The sequence below is a fragment of the Curcuma longa genome, chromosome 13 (genome assembly GCF_044706935.1).
Source record: "Curcuma longa cultivar G26 ecotype Majalengka, Jawa Barat chromosome 13, ITB_CL_G26_1.1, whole genome shotgun sequence".
Lineage (NCBI taxonomy): Eukaryota > Viridiplantae > Streptophyta > Magnoliopsida > Zingiberales > Zingiberaceae > Curcuma > Curcuma longa.
In genome coordinates, this window is record NC_133873.1 from 9,523,105 (window position 1) to 9,538,758 (window position 15,654).

The 15,654-nt window shown below is 37.9% G+C and overlaps 1 pseudogene; it reads right to left on the reverse strand.

Moving 5' to 3' along the window:
- Positions 1 to 712: 712 nt before the first annotated feature.
- LOC141844007 (uncharacterized) lies at positions 713 to 3,013 on the reverse strand (annotated as a pseudogene).
- Positions 3,014 to 15,654: the final 12,641 nt, after the last annotated feature.

The following is a 15,654-nucleotide window of genomic DNA, read 5'->3' on the forward strand; positions in this document are numbered from 1 at the left end:
AATACACTTCAATTCTAGATACAATAACACAAATACAAATATCTGGATACACTGATACTGTATCAAATGTCTAAATACAATAACTGATCATCAAAATATCTAAACTAACCGAGCCAAAATAGAAGATCCTACAAAAAAGACAATAAGATAAGTTAGTAATAACTTAATTATAACAAGGTATTTGGAAAATGCATGTTTGATACAAGTCATAGAAATGTTAACATACCTCGCAGGCAGCTACTGATCAGGAGCATTAGGGTCCTGAGTGTCTGCATCAGTGTCCGCACCTCGCAGATCATGATAACGTGGCATGGGTGGCGTCGGGCCCATGGCATCCATGAAGGTCGTCATCTGCCGCGCAAGCTGATCGTAATTCCGTTGCGACGCCTCTAATGCGGAGAGTCGATTCTTTAATTCTTGATTTTCTTGTTGTAGGGCTTCTATCGCAGAAGATGATCCGCTGGGACGACCCCTGGCTCTAGGGGCCATCACACGATCATATACGACTCTCGCCTGGGACCCTAGACCGTAGAGGGTGGAGCTCTTCTTCCTCCCACCGACCACATCATAGTATATCTCATTCAACTGGTCGGTTGAGAGATCCTGCCTCTCCCCTCCCTCAACAGCAGGCGCAGACGCCTGTGCAACTCTAGCAGACATTTCAGCCTGTTTAAAAATAAATTAATATAAAATTTAAGATTAGAAAAAATAATTACAATACTGAAATGTGAAATAAATTTAAAAATTATTTTCTTACGTCTAATGCCTACGAGCGAGGATCGATAAATGTGTCATCCTTAGACTTGTGTGTCTTCGTAAAAATCTCCCAACAAGTAGGAGGGCGCTGTAACTCGTGCTCCTGAAAATATAAAAATATAATTAAATAAAAATCAAATCATTACTAATTAAATACTTCTTTTAATTACAAATATATTAATTGTAAACTTACCAAGTCCAAGGTATGCTCCACAATGGAGCGGGATCCAGCTGTATGCTTTGTGGATCCGGTGCTAGGGCCAGCCAGCTCGGTATTTCTGTTGGATCGAGCTGTCGCTGCATTTGCCTGCCATCTTTCTGCTTGCCATATGACTTGTCATGCAGCCCAGATGTCCTCTGGGATCCAAGATGGTCTGGTGCCCTTTCTTCTGCATTTATATAGCAGATCTTTATATAATTTGGCACAAGCAGCATTCCAGGTGTCTTTAAACTCCTGCTCGTGCCCTAGCTCACAAGTATATTTTTTCTGCAAGAAAAAAAATCAATTAGTAACAAAAAAAACTTCATTGGTGATTAAAATGACTTACCACAAATTCATCATAGTAGAAGCTTCGCATGTCCTGGTCGACATGCCTCCAAGTATGCCCTGAACGACATACTTGCTCGTGAAATTTACTAGAAATGTACGCCGCAACTTTGTGACCATCTGGCGTAAAACTGCATTATAAAACATATAAATGTTAGACATAATGATACATCGCTATTTATTATGAATTAAAAAGTACTAATAACATCAATACTTACCACCCGCCAACAACTCTCAAAACAGTCCGATCACTTGGTGCTGCTGCCTGATCAGACATATCTGTATCTGTATGTTGCAAATAACATTTTACTATCTAACAATCCTGATCTTGGAACATGGAGAGGGTAAGTGGAGTAGAATAAGGTGCTTTCACTTCCTCTTCATACATGCAAGGATTTGAAACTGGATACAGGATTAAACTGTAAAACTAATGGTGCCCTTTTGGTGTTCAGTTTTCTACCCACCTGTACTTTAATTTGCTTCCTTTATGATAGTGGACAGTAATCATGATCATATAGTGGTGCAGGGACAACAACATGTTGCTTTAAATTAGCAATATAGAAAACATATCCATGCTATATACAAGAAGCAGAAAACTTGTAAAAACATTCTGAAATGAAACATATCGTGCTGTATTCATTCTGAAATGAATGTGCTGTAAACAAATTCTGAAATTTGAAACACCTTACTCTTGGTGGCTATATGTATCAATTGATCAACATGAGAAAATTGCTAATAGATATATCATTAGAATGCTAATCTGATTTGCATGCAAAATGTCCAAGCAGGAAAGATACAATTAAGATGCCCATCAAACATAGATAGCTTCGGTTGTGTCAATAGGCAATAACAGAGTTTCAGCTTCCATCTTATAGGAAGATACATCTTTTATGCAAATCATTAAAGATGAATCTCCTATGTGTATACAGGATAGAACCTTCTAATAAAAGATCCAAGAAGAGGTATCTTATATATGGTGAGTAAGATGACCTTCTCGTACAAAGTGAGATAACATCAAGCTTGATGGAGTTTTAGCATTTGCAGTAGTAAATTAGTTCAAAGTGTGTTGCATATGAATAACCGAGAACTACATTGAGAAAGGAAAATTGTCAAATAGGTGAACCATCCAACAAAGCTGAGGTCCTTGCTTATTGCTATTTACAGTGTGAAACTATGATATACCAATGAGTAGGCAAAATAAACTAGCCAAAGGCAATATCAGTTGAACTGAATGCAAAAAGAAAACATTTTTCAGCGTATAATTTAAACTTCCATGTTCCAGGAAAAGTAGGAACAACTATGAGACCACACAGCTTAAGTACAAGGTAAATCCACTCATATGTGAGAAATAACATTAAGTACAAGGGGTGCAGTGTCTCTATTGCTAGCTTTGAAGTGCAGGTAGCATGTGAAATCCATGGGTAATCCATGATTTTCAAAATGGGAATGACAAAGAATTCAAAAACCTATCAACTATCAAACTAGAACATGAACTTGGTTCAACATATCAACTATCAAACTAGAACATGAACTTAGCATTTACAAACTTGAATCAAACAGTTTTCATAACACATCATATTCAAAAATCCACAAGCATTATACTTAAGGTGACTTTCATTCATCATTACAATCTGCATCATCAACATTAATATTTTCTTGATCCTCCTCACTAGACTCAGTTAGCTCAACAACCTCCTCACTGCTCGACATCTCTCCATCATCTATCTCCTGGTAAGATACATTAACATCTACAAGTAAAATAGATGAATTTTGAATCTGTGAATCTACTAAATGTGTCTCTACTTCTTCATTTTGAAATGCATCATGGTGTTGAGCTATGTTGGAGTTCGGTATTTCTATGGTTGAACGGGCCTTCGTATGACAAACAGCTAACCATTCACTAACTCTTCTTGCCTTCGTCGGATATTCAAGATAGAAAATCTGACCTGCTTGGACCGCAAAAATGAAAGGTTCAAACTTGTTAAACCTTTTGTTTGCATTAACCTCAACTAAATTGTAGTTTGAGTGTATTCTGGTTCCTGTTCTGGGAGTCGGATCATACCAAGAACATTTGAATAACACACATCTTTTTATGGGTAAGGCAGGATATTCAATCTCAATAATTTCCTCGAGTCTCCCGTAATAATCAAATTCTGAGTTATTGTTGTTGATAGATCCTTTTACGTAAACACCAGCATTAAAGGTCAATCTTTGTGATTCCCGTTGTGTCACGTGGAATTTAAAACCGTTAACGTAGTAACCAGAATATACTTGTATCTTACGGAGGGGTCCAGATGCAAGATTGATTATCCTTCCATCATCCACATTTGATAATCTACGATCGTTCACCTATAATAATAAATATGATATAAATTAGATAAAAAATTGATATTCCTGTATGGAAAATTATTTATTCTTTAACTTACATAGATTTGAAACCACAGTGCAAATTCTGTCTCTAACTTTTCCTCGACTTCACTTTGACTGATGGATGGATTTTGATAATGAAGTTGTTGTTCGTAAAGGCTGAAATGGATGAAAAAGTGAAATAAAAATTAATTGGGATATCAAACATAACTAAACAGGGATTAGTAGTTGATTATATCAATCAACTCACCTTATGTATGGTTTGACCTCCTAACCGTAGTTAGTAATTTAGGAATCGGCGATCCTGAGGATCGATTGACTTAGTCTTTTGTAGTCTTTGTCAATTGATCCAGGCGGGATAAAATTTTTATCCTGTGGAGTTCTACGCTTCTTGGAGCGGGTAGAATTCGGAACATAGGACGGAGATCCAGAACGCCAACACAGACATGGTCGGAGAAGAAGCAAATGCAATTGAAGGCAGAACGCGCGCGAGAGTTAGGGTTCTGATGGGCTCCCCGCAAGTATACGGGTTGTCGTCAGGTAATAAAAATATCGATCCACAGGGACCGTGGAATTACTTACTAGATTTAGCACAAAAAGGTGGAGAGAAAACTGAGCATGAGTAGTTGTGGGGGAGAAGGGAGTATTCTAGAGTACTTTATCCTAGAGCCGGAGAAAGGAATCGACTGTGACAATGGATTGTGAAACGATCCTAGGACTTCGGACTCCTCAGAGTATTGATTGATTGACTTGGATCCTCTACCTTTCCTCAATAATTGTTCAATTGTAGGGATGCTAACCAATATATCCAATTCGACCTCGTCAGGTATCCTCGGAATAAAGCATTGGTGTTCTTACGTCATCATTGTCGGTTTGAGATGGTTCTAGAAGCCCGGTTCAAGGCTTTCCTGTGTCACTCAGGCGCCCCGGAATACTAAAAGAACCCTATCCCCTGTCACAGGATATCTTTTTACGGACCTCTCCCCAACAATGGATGACCGCTAACTATCCCTCATAGAAACTAACTATGAATCAAGAAACCCCTCGGAAACTCGCCCGGTTCAAGGCTTTCTTCCTGTCACGAAGCGCCCCGGTGTACGGCCTAATGATTCCTCCATTCACAATTAATCCCTACCCTCATGGATTCATACACACGCATTTAATCATTCATCACACAAGCACAAATCCACAAGGCAATAGACAATTAAATCATTGAAATCGGTAGATTAACAAATCCAAAGTACAACCATCCAATACATCTGATTCATCCTACATCCTAGAATCTAGGGAACTACTCCATATCGTGGAGGTTACAATGCAAGGTAAGAAAGAGTTCATCCTAATCCAAAGATAAAACAAGAAAAGCAGGAAATAGGACTTATCGTTCTTCCTCGGACTGAAATCTCCACGTAGATGAGATGTAGATGGAATGGAGCAGCCGGATCGGTGGATGGATCGTCGAATCTCGCTCCGAAACAGGCGTCGGTGGCTCAAGAACAGCTCCGGTGGCTCTCCAAGGTCTCCCCCCTTTTGCTAGGTCTCTAAGAGGACCTATTTATAGGCAGTCCCCGAATCAGCACGCCTCCGTCCACACGGTCGTGCCTGGGAGGCACGGTCCCGTGTGGGCACCGTCTATGGATAAGACACGGTCGTGCCTCTCAGGCACGACCAACTGCAGTCGTCGTTCTGTCCAGGGGCACGGCCGTGCCTCTGGGGCACGGTCCAGATGAGATATGTCTCTGTTTGAAGGCACGGCCATGCCTTTGAGGCACGGCCGAAGCCTGTCTCTTCTCATTTTGCTGGACACGGCCGTGTCTGTGTGGCACGACCAGATGCAGGGACTCCTCTGTTTTAACACACGGCCGTGCCTTTTAGGCACGGCCAACAGCAGTTGCTTCTCTCTAATTGGAAACACGGCCGTGCCTGTGAGGCACGGCCACGCCTCGGCTGGCTTCTATTTTGAAACACGGCCGTGTCTGATAGACATGGCCTCTTCTGCTGCTGATGGGGATATTGGCACGGCCGTGCCAGTGAGGCACGTCCAAGGCTTGTTGATCTTCTGTTTGTGCACACGCCCGTGCCCTGTGAAGCACGGCCTGGAAGCTGAATAGACACGGCCGTGCCTATGAGGCACGGCCCTGTCTTGCCTTGTCTTCAATGGTAACTCCGATTTGTCCGATTTTGCTTCCTTTTCCATCCTGAAACAAGTAAAAATAAGAGCAGATCTCCGAACTAGGAAATGTAAGATATATGCCTAAATGCACAGATTAAGGATGCAATGCACACAAGATATAACAATTAAATCAGAAAGATGTGCAAATAAAGTATAAATACGAATATAAACCCTATGCACATCAGGTTCGAACACCGACGAAGCGAGAATAGAGAAAGCGGAGAAGATGAAAAGCGAGTTTAAGTGTAAATGGGTGACCTATCCTCGCCGTTAAAAATCAGATCAATGGAGGAGATAAAGCGGTAAATGAAGAGGAAAACTTACCAAGGGCAGTCTTCATGAAAATGAGATCGAAGAAGAAAGAGGAGTTAGCGGTTCGAGTTCAACTCAAGTTTAGTCAGTCAGACTCCACTTCCTTCGACTAAACCAAGTCGGGAGGCTTGTGATCTGGGAACAGGAAATCGTAATGACGTGGATGATGAGTAAGATCGGGGGGAAATATCTAACAATGACGTGGATCAAGAAATCCCGATCTCTCAAGATCATAACAAAAAGAAGCAAGGGACGACCTCCCTAGAAGGACCTCTAAAAGGACAACAAACTCCTTAGTACAGGATACGAGGTCTTCCTAACTTTCATCCAAAATGGCCTGACCTCCTCTCCTCCTAGGTTCAATATTCTCGCCCCAAGCAAATCGCCGATCTAGTAAACCGCCAACCTCATTACGAGGTCGGTGCATACCTTGATACTTAAGACGATCTCTTCATAGCTATGATCTACGGCCGACCTCATTTGGAGGTCGGATCTCTTGAGCCTCTCCCCCTACAAAGCTCGATCTTGCACAATAATTCATCACCGACCTCACCGAGAGGTCGGCACAGGATTAAGATTAAAGATATAGACCGATCTTGGCCTAGCCTCGAGGTTTATGTGATCCTATCTCATACGATCGTAGCAGTGTCAAACTGATTTCATATACTTCATTATAAAGTCATCGCAGGCCGCGATACTTGTAACAATGGTATATACATTCCACCCCTTTTGCGACAAGCTCAGCAAAGCACAAGCCTCACATGCCGACCTCATGACTTGATCCTGGCATCATATGCCGACCTCATGACCTAGCCCCGGTCTCACTTCTTTCAGCTATAGAGTACCTAAAGAGCTCGGGACATCCCTAGCTCAGCTCATCATCCCATCTAGGCTCACAGCATACCTGCACATCCCGGCCACTGATACAAATCAGCCATTATCGACCTCAAGTATCGGGACAGGTGTCAACGGATCAACACACTAACCTTTTCGTCAAGTCTAGCAACTTACCCATGAGGATTGGGATAGAGACCAAGTAATCCTGCTTGGTCCCGCACAATCCCGGCCATCCAGAGAAGATAGCCTACGCTGCTAAACCATCAGATGCGTGGAATCTGTCACAAGATCGACCCGATGATCTCGCCTTCACCACCAATTACAAACAAAGTGATCCGAGGATACCGCTCCCACCACCTCTATATAAACCCCGCAGGTATGACAATCAACCATCTTGAATTCTCTACACACTTCTACTTCTCTTTTCTGACTTAAGTGTCGGAGTGGTCACGCTGGGATCTCTCGGCGCCTCGCTAATTCGTGCGTTCAGTGTTCATCTCTTCAGGCCCCTATTATCGACGTGGAACTGCAGGTTGACGCGGTATTACCCTGTCTGGTGGCGTGGCTATCGTCAGCAAAGAGCCAGAACAATGGTCTTTCAAGGTTAGCTCGTGTTGTGATCACCAATTGAATGTTTTTACACAATTCAATCGACTTTCTCATAGATGACGCCAACAATGATGTCGCTTAAAATTTTCATTAGTGCACTAATGATGAGGTAGGTGTTAAGAGCCAACCTACACAACAAGAGAACACACGTCAAAGGGTTTTGGAGTGGTTTTCTGCAAAGTCTCCACGAAGCTTAAGTAAGTCAAGTGTAGTAAAAAAGGAGGCCAAGAATAGAAAAGCATATGAGAGAATGTGGGAGACCCAAAAGTCTGCTTGCCTAAGTATTGATAGGGATAGGAGCCTAAACACTATGATCATTGGGTAATAGGGATTATATATTGTGGAGGTATGGGTCGTTGAGCAGCCATGAGGAGGTTATGGGTCACTGTAGATGGGCAACAAGTGAAATCAGGAGCTTTGGAATCAAGCCCAACTTATAAGGGAGCTCGAATTTATCAAGTGGGAGAGATCGGGGGTTTAATTGTGTTCGTCCTTAGTGTTGGTGTTGACTTTTCTCAAATTTTTATAAAGTGTTGACAAGCCGACATAGTAGATGCCAATCATCTAGCCAATTTCCATGGAGAGGTTGGCCATCTAATCCAAATCCTTCGTATCCGTGGATAAGAGTGCTGGATCAGAATGGGGCCATAAAGGCAAGGCCTATTGACCGGGAGCAGTATCGATATCATGGTGTATCAAACTTCTTTGCAAATTTCCCTTAATTCTACATTGTAGTTTCATGGCGCTACAAATTTAATGAAGCATCTTATATTCTATAAATTCTTTAGGAGAGGATAGAGGGTGTGCGAGTCCAAAAAGTTGATAGAAAAAGGATTATTATTTTTTTCATTGGAATTTCTTTGGTGTTTTATAGTGCATGAGGTAGAATTCATTAATGTTATTTTAATTAGTATTGACAAAGAAGTCAAGAGAAGGTTAGGAGGTCTTTTATGCATGATGCGGACACTATTTGTAATTTTTATTGTACTTTTTTCTCAAACTATATAGATATAAATTCTCTGTGGAATAAGCTCATATAGATAAGCTCAAATAGCTCTTATTTTCATTTGATTATTTGTGTTATTCTAAGATAGGAGATAAAAGTTTTACCATACAACTTTAATTTATTAGGGAGATTATCTCAAATATGAGAGATATGGGATCTAGACCTACAAATATGTGATATATAGTATTGAGGGATCTTTAATCTCCTATGGCAGTATGAATGATACTTCCGACTAAGAAGATAAGTTGGAGCCATTCAATTGAAAAATCAGTTTAAACTGATTCATAAGAGTATAACGGAATTCAATAACAATTGCAGTTATCATTCCCCTATATTATTATTAGGAATAACAGACACTCAAAAATTTTGCCTAAAATTCAATTGAAGACAACAAGAAAGAATGGGCTGAAAAAGCAAGTAAAATTTTCTCTGACAGCCCAAATCAACCAATAAGAAAGCCCACCTTTTCAGCCATTAGTCAATTGCTTCAGTAGAACATACTAAAATTCCAATCCACAAAATCCTCATTAAATATCTATCAAGAATCAGGAATATCGGTCGTTTTACGTAAGTTTTCATTTAGAAAATATTTGCAATATTTATTTGACATTAATGAACAAATTTATTGTCCAATCAGGATTACCCTTTTTTAATAGTGGCAATGGCAGTCATTATGAACCAAAAGGTTCCTAAAACAGTAATGTTCTACTGTCACAATCTCTCGTCAGCCGAGTGTGCAAGGTATTGCCAAGGGCAGTCGTTGTGAACCAAAAGGTTCCTAAACAATAATTTTCTAATGTCACAATCTCGTCTACCGAGTGTACAAGGTATTGCGTTTCTCTAAAATATACAATCACATATTTAAAAATTTAAATGATGCACATGTGGTTATAAAATGAATTTGACCGGGTTAGATTGAGTTAAGATGAAGCTGTTCTTTCGTGTTAATCACGATGCTCGTTTATTGATAGGAGGATCTAAAGGAAAGGATTTGTGTAATATTTAATCAAAACCAAAAGAATATGGTGAAGAAAAAGTCTCCAATGTATGTGATTTGGTGATACAAGTTTCACACTATCTTTTCTCCTTATTTAAAACTCCATCCACCGAATCCTATGAAAAACATATTTAAATTAATGACCATATCAGCTTGGATTAAGACTTAAGAACAAATCCTATTTCATGTGGATGGTCAAAAGGAAGAATGAACTTGAATTGTCACCGCTAGCTTCAATGGGAACCAACGGAACAAAGAATCTTTTGCATGAGGTTCCTAAAATATTTAGCAATGAAAAAGAAGAGTAAAACTAAGGCCATATTAGTAAGTTAGGGACTTACATAGTTGATTGTTATATTTGAAAAGTATTTTAGGACAATCGTCTTATATATTATATAAATAAAATTTCTATTTGAGTATACATTTTTTATGTATTTGATTTGATCTTAAACTCAATTACTGATATCCATAATACAATGGATAGCATGAGAGAAATTATAATTGGATCATAATTAATGAGTATCTATACATGTGCAATTATATAGGTATTGAAATATTTCTTAATCGATGCATTGATGAGATTGAACATCGTCAATTCTATGAGACTAGCATATGTTAGACTACTTGATTTTACCAAGCAACTGATCCTCACTAGCTAGAAATATTAGGATGTTGAGAGTTAACATATGGATGTTAGTTGAGGATAACTATTTCATTGGAAGTGACCTACCATGAGATTTTATGTGGTTCTATCAATGTCTATGAAGATCTCACTACTGCTCGAGTGGAAGTGTCCTCCGACTTAAGGTATTTAAATCATCTTAGTCATGGAGACTTATACTTTGACATCTCAAGCAAGCGTCTCTATGAAGGTGTAGACCTAGGATGATTGGGTATAAGTCGAAGTATCCGAAGATGTTTGAGTAGTCAACAAAGGGTTTACCACTCCTTTAATTAGGAGACGTATACCTTATGACCACTTATCAGGATTGTTACTCGTAAATCGTTAGCCAAAGCAATAACACATTAAGTGAATGGTCCTCTTGGATAATTGTTTTGAGTAACTTGAATCCGTAGGACAAGAAACTATAACTTGGGCTAAGTGTGATGTAGTTAGCCTAGTGGGGACCGACACATAGACCATATTCTAAATTGATATAAGATGGTGAAAGAAATAGAGACACGATCAATTGTAGTTGCTAAAGGGTTTAAAAGTGGTTCTGCAATCAATTGTGATTTTTTGATTAATTAGGGGTCACGATGTACTACTAGGTGCCACTCATGATTGATCCGTAATGAATGATTAATTATGAATGACCAACATAAATCAAGAACCTATAAAGTCACATGCATTACAAGTTTCTCCAAGAGACATAAAATAATTTTGAGAATTGGATTCTCATATTGAGAGAGATGAAATCTAGTTAGACTAGACGAAGGACAAATATAGAAGATATTTTATCGAAAAAGAAATATGGATGGGTCACATCTTTTGGTGACAAAGTGGATCCTCTTTGATTTAATTATAAACTAAATTAGTTTGGTTTTAATTAAAGGTGGTTTGATTTTGAACTAATCTGGTTTGGTTTTGAACCAAACTTGAGGGTAAAAGATAAGAGTTTAGTTTAACAGATTATATTAATATTTTTTAATAAAATTTTTTCTGTTAAACACCTATAAATATATCTATTATGAAGAGTTATTAATAGGGATTAAAAATATAATTGTTAGGTTTTAAAAATCCAAAATAAACTTCCCTCTTCTCCTCTTGTCACCGCATAAGAAAACCCCTTCTCAAGTTGCCACCGCCCACTTTTGTTAGGGCTTCTTGTAGCTGCTGGCCAAAGAACCTCCTCCAAAACTCACCATCAGTTTCTAATCCTCCAAGGATCAGTACCTCCTAAGGGATGGTCGTTCCGGAGACAAAGGAGGTTGCTAACTGACGGTGGAAGCAAGGAATGTAAGGAGAAGCAATGCTTGTTTCTCCACCGAAATATATCGCTTTTTTCTTTTGATTTGGTTTTTATTTCAAGGCAATTATTGCCACTGGAACATCCACACCATATTGGTTCACTGTCCCTTCTTGATAGTGAACCATATGACCTGCAAACGGAGGCGTGATCCTCTCTGTTCAATCTGATTCGTATCGTCGAGTTGCTTTGAGCCGCTGGATATGGAATTGGACCGTAGGTCCTCTCTTAAATTGTTTGTCCCCTCCCTTCGACTAGTATCGTAGTGGAGACATAACATGTGACTTAAAGAAGTCATCTCAAGGAGATCTCAGGATGGATACAAGTACTGTAGAGGCAACCTTGCTTAAGGTTGCTAGTTGATGTCATTTCCACTTCATGTTATTCAAAAAGTATAAAATTGATTATGTTTGCATGTGTGTATTTTCTTGGATGGGTTTTTGCATAATTAGTGATAAATTATTTATTACGCTTCCATTTCTATAATTTATGGAATCAAAATTTTAAATTACGCATATAAAAACTCAACATTGATGAGATTGATCTTTCATTTTTTAATATCATTAGTTTTTTCGCCTATGTTTTGGCATTCAACACTTTAGCTAGGAATAAAATTTTTTCTGATGATACCATACAAGGGAAGCAACATGCTACTTTTAGATTTTTTATAATTGAGGAAGAAAATCATTAAGGGTTAGACGGTGATTCTCTACTCTAAGACACAATTCATTGCGAGGGGTATGCTTGATATATGGCCTCAACTACTGTCAAATGAGGATAGGAGCAACAAGATTGATTGATTAATAGGATGCATTGTTCTAATAAGTTGTAAAGGGAAATCATCTTTCTCACCTGTTCCAATGAAAGAGGAATAGGTGAGAAATTATTGAAAAATGTGAATGGAAAAGTGGTGGATGGAAGATGGCTCAACTCCGTTGTGAATGAGATGTTATTCCCACATTGGGAGTTGAGCGACATTGAGATTAGTTTAAAATAAATTGCAAATGTGGAAGTTGTGAGTACGTGTGCATTGCCTGCAAGAGCGGGTGAGAATCTAGAGCTCGGATTGCTCTAACCCAAGATGTCTCATGTCCGAGCACTGCCTGCATGCATCGAATGGTGATGCTAAGTATGCCCAAATCGAATCAGTTGATATTTTCCACCTGAATCTATTTTGTCTTCCTGCTCATGTGGGTAATGTACATATTAATGTATCGATCTGACATGGTCGGATGTTAATGGCAAATCCGTAACTATCAGATAGAAACTGTGAACCATTGATGACCAACGGTTATCATTATCCTCACGCATTAAATAACCTTTATTTGGAGGAGAGGAGGGGAGAATGTGGATGAAAAAGCTGAAAGTCCATCTACTTTGTTCCCCTCATTTTCATCTTCCTGTCATGCATTTCGTTAATAGTTATACTGATATCACAGAGATAGTTATTTAGACTCTTAAGGAAACGGATTGGTTGAGGATGTTGGTTGTGTATGGTAGAGAAAGAGAGAGATTGACTTGGAGTTTATGGATGAGATAGTAGAGGCAACCTTGCTCAAGGTTGCTAGTTGATGCCGTTTCCACTCAGCGTCATTCAAAAACTATAAAATTATTTATGTCTTATTTAAAATTATTTATGTCTTATTTATGATTATGTTTGTATGCATGTATTTCCTTAGATGAGTTTTTGTGTAATAAGTGATAAATTTATTTGTTACGCTTCCGTTGCCATGATTTATGAAATTAAAATTTTAAATTACACATGCAGAAATCCAACAGTGGTATTAAAGCTGCCACATGTTCAACATAGATCGTAGATCTTTGTTTGACGTGTTGTGTGTTGTAGGTTATCTAAAATTTTGTTTTGGATATATTAGGATATTTTGGATATGAAAATTATTTCCTAATCCAATATAGAATTTTTTTTCACATTTAGAAAAGCTTTCGAATTTATTTGGAAATCCAATTTTGAAAATTATTTTCTAATATGATTAGAAAAAATTAATTTTTAAAATTAACTTTTAATTAAATTAGAAATTTTTGTAATATATATGTAAATAGATTTGGAAATTATTTCCTAATCTAATAAAAGAATTATAATTTGTGAAATCAAATACCTTGACATATATATATCTGAAACTAATTTAAGACAATGAACGACATAACTGTTGCCATAATGTATGTCATGTCATATGCATGATTAATATAATTAATGTATGTTATATTGAAATGTCATGATTATGCTATGTAGATACATATAAATAATTTTCTATGTTGCATATAGTTGATGAGACCTAGTAGGAAAGCTCTTATTTAAATTTTAAAGCTTACACCTTCTATTAATATGGTCGAGAACCAAAGTTTAATTATAAGCATGAGTTGTTAGGCTCTCTCCAAACTCAACTTATAATTAAATATGTTCGAACCATTGAGATATAATCTCATGATTAATGGATCAGCTTTAACTTGAAGCATTGATTTCTTAGACTCTCTCCAAGGTCGATATAGATAGGGGTGAAATTGGGTGATATACATATGATGCATATATGTTAATGAGTTAACAATCCAATGTTTATGCAAATGTCAATTAGTTGATAGCATAATGTGATATTATATATATGTGATATATAATTGGTATACTTGATATCTACCACTAGAAATAAGAATGACTTGTTGGACTCTCTCTAAGGTTGTTCTTATCTATAGTAGATATCAACCCACTTGGAGAAAACTTACCATCTTTCGAATTCAAAGTGAGGGATCTTGAATTTGATAAGCAAGTGGAATTCCCATTTATGTGTGTAAATTATTTGCATTACATAATTAAATCCATTTATCTTATGTTTACTCAATTGTATGTTTTTAGGTTAATAAAATTAACATGACTTCTTTAAATTTACACTCGATTTTGGAAACCAATAAACTAACTGGACCAAACTTCTTAGACCAGCTTCAAAACCTGAGAATTGTTCTCAAGGTTAAGAAGATAGCCTATGTCCTAGATGAGCCGCTTTCCCTAAGACTACCTAATGATGCAACACTAGACCAAAGGTTGGCCCATCAAAAGCATATGATTGATTTTGAGCTTGCTAGTTGCATCATGCTAGCCTCAATGTCCCCAAAACTGCAAAAATAACATGACCATATGGATGCTCATATAATTGTTTACCATCTTCATGAGCTGTTTGATGAGCAAGCTAGATCCGAAAGGTTTGAGATCACTAAGCTTCTCTTTCGCTCAAAGATGCAGGAGGGGTATAAAATGTCATCTGCAATATATTTTGTACTAAAGATGAATGGCTACATTAAGCAGTTAGGATCACTTGGACTTATCATGGATCATGAATTAAGTATTGACTTAATTCTACATAGTTTGTCTGATAGTTATTCATAGTTTGTGATGAACTATTAGATGAACCATCTTGAATCAATGATTCTAGAGCTTCTCAACATGCTCAAAACAATAGAGCCATCTATTAAGAAAGAATAGAAAGCTGTGATGGTGATTGACTCCTCGAAGAAAGGTTCTAAGAAGAGGAAATAAAAGGATCAAGCTAAGGGAAAGAAAAAGGCAAGAAAGAATAATCGACACCAAAAGGAGCGTGTCACCATTATGTCAAAGTGGGACACTGGCGAAGAAGTTACAAGATTTATCTTGAGTTCGTGAAGAAGAAAGCATTTGATGCCCCATCTCCTTCAGGCGTGCTCAAGAAATGATCAATTAACTTCCTACACGTGACATTGTCACTTTGGTCATATAAGTAAAAAATGCAAGTTCTGAGTTACACAAATGTGAAATTCTGAATATATTTGAATTAGATTCATATGATACATACAATTCATGCTTAAAAGGCAAGATGGCTAAGTTACCTTTTAAGGGAAAAGGTGAACGAGAAAATAACACTTTGACCCTTATACATACCATTATGAGGGACCATGTTGACTCACGCACGAGGAGGTTATAGCTACTTTATCACCTTCATCGATGATCACTTACGATATGAGTATGTGTATCTATTGAGATACAAGTCTGAAGCCTTTAAACGTTCAAAAAAATTAGATATGAAGTAGAGAAACAAC